General features: G+C 41.6%; 1 non-coding gene across 1 annotated transcript; it reads right to left on the reverse strand.

The window, feature by feature from the left end:
* Nucleotides 1–1,875: 1,875 nt before the first annotated feature.
* On the reverse strand, nucleotides 1,876–1,994 carry LOC145410866 (5S ribosomal RNA). Its single transcript, XR_013899319.1, has one exon. It is a non-coding gene; the product is annotated as a 5S ribosomal RNA (ribosomal RNA).
* Nucleotides 1,995–2,326: the final 332 nt, after the last annotated feature.

Below are 2,326 nucleotides of genomic sequence, written 5' to 3' on the forward strand. Positions count from 1 at the left end.
TTTATCTTCTCACGTCACCGACTACAAGTGAAATGAGGTTATCTCCTCACATATCTACTCACTATTAACTAACGCTAAGCAACGATTACTATAAAAACATTTACAAGACTGACACAAGGAGGTACTAAAAAATCGCCTTTCTTGGCCCAGGTGAGGATTTTAAAGGTTGTTTTCCATTGTTTCTCATCAAAAGCGGAGGTTTTAGGCAAAAAAAAACCCGAGGCGGAAAATTTGCCGGGCCTGTTTTTTTTTTTTTTTTTTTTTTTTTTGTCCAAAAGTTACCAGGGCTGTGCATGTTAAGTATACCTCCACCATCAAATCAATATTAGTAAAAATCAAATGTACAGCATATTAAGAGGTAAGCATATATGAAATTCCTTGCAAAGATTGTGATCTAATTTATATAAGAGAAACAGGTCGAAACTTAGAAACACAAATCAAGGAACACAAATATGCCATTAAAGCATGCAGTTTGACAATGCAATATTTACTCTTGTTTGTGAAGCCAACCGCAGAACTGACTCGCAAGGTAGCCATCTGCTGTACAAAAATCATTACTTTCAGAATCGAAAGGTTACTGACGCCATGTGTCTCCTTGAATATGAGAATTTCAGTGTTATTGAAGGAATGTGCAAGCTAGATCCTGTAATGAGGTTCATGTTGGGAATGTCCATATTCTCACACTGACACACGTGAGGACAGGGAGGAATCTGAACTGACAAGTCCCCTTTTCCCATTGGGCAATTCCCCGCTTACAATCCGCCTCACCTCGTCCCCACCCTTACGCACAATGAGGTCAGATAGGAATCTGACCTGGCCTGTCTGGTGGTGTCCCCTTGCCCCCTTGAGAATTCCTCACTTAAACCCATCCCACCTCATCTCTACCTCTCACACACACACGCATTGAAAGGAACCCTTGCATTATCAGCATGTCATTCCTTCTGTATATCTTGACTACTGAAGAAGGTGGCCGTGTCCACAGAAACTGTTTGATAAATATATTCTACTGTACATGTGAGGGTTTTAATCACCATCTTTGGTTATCACACCAGACTGATTCATCCAGCTATCCTCCTCTTCCTGGTTCATTTCAACCTCTATCTCTTCGCAGTACTGTTGTATCTTTATCTCTTTTCTATCGCTAATTCAATGGTCACTGCATCTCTGAGCTTTCTGTTTGCATCGCTCAACCAACACAACGGGCACATTGCACCCACCTAGCAGCAAACTCTCATCCAGTTTCTGTCCTCCTCACTAAGGAAAGAAGTAACCATTACTCCCTGCCCTTCACGTATGCAACAGTTCAGTTCTGGAACTGCCTTCCTCTTTTTGTATATCCTACTGTCTATGACCTCCAGTTTTTTAAACGCAGTGTGTGCAGGCTTCTCAAAATGAACGGATCCTGATTTTGGCTCTCTTTTATTTTTTTTCCTTGGAGGCAGTAGCTTTAGGACTTCTAGAGTTTGGTTCCTTCTGCCTTAGAGTAAAAAAAAAAAAAAAAAAAAAAACTTGGCAATTTGTTCCCGGTTAAAAAATGACAGATCTTAAAGAACAATGTGTTTGAGTGAAATTTTGTTTCAGACCGCGAAAAAAAAAAACTTTTGCACGGACAATATAGATGTTGCAATAGGCTTATGTGTAGGATTGTCTGAGCTGTGCGGAATGACACAAGGGGTTCCAGTGGCTGAAATGAGGAAGAACATCCACAGAAGATGATCTCAAATCTGGACAACCTTTAATGTCAAGAGATGACGATTTTTCATTCATTCATTGCCAGATGCCATGTATCCCAAACGGGGTGGCCAAGGGCTTAGAGTTAATTGTTTTACAGGGAGGGGCACTAATCCTCCACCAACCCCACTTGACACGTAGGGATGCCAACAGCATCTGGTGTTCCCAGACGGTCACCCATCCAAGTACAAACCAGACCCAACGTTGCTTAACTTCGCTGATCGGACGGGAAGCGGTGTACTCAACGTGGTATGGCCGTTGGCGATTGCGTTGAGAAAATACATGCCGTGATCCGTCAGAATCGTCACCTGACTGTCCATGAAGTTTCCGAAGAAGTAGACACCAGTAAAATTGAGTGTCATATGATTTTAACCGAAAATTCTAAGTTGCATAGTGTTGCCCGAATACGTACCACGTCTGCTGACAGATGAACAAAAATAGAACTGTTACACTCTGTCAGGAGCTGTTTGATTGTTCGAATGCATATGAAGTCTTTCTGAAAAATGTCATAACAGGTGATGAAATGTCATAACAGGTGATGAAACGTGGATGTATGGCTACGATGTCGAATTAAAAAGGCAGTAGTCGTAGTGGA

The sequence above is a fragment of the Coenobita brevimanus genome, chromosome 86 (genome assembly GCF_032717465.1).
Source record: "Coenobita brevimanus isolate Jiangsu-jjx chromosome 86, ASM3271746v2, whole genome shotgun sequence".
Taxonomy (NCBI): Eukaryota; Metazoa; Arthropoda; class Malacostraca; order Decapoda; family Coenobitidae; genus Coenobita; species Coenobita brevimanus.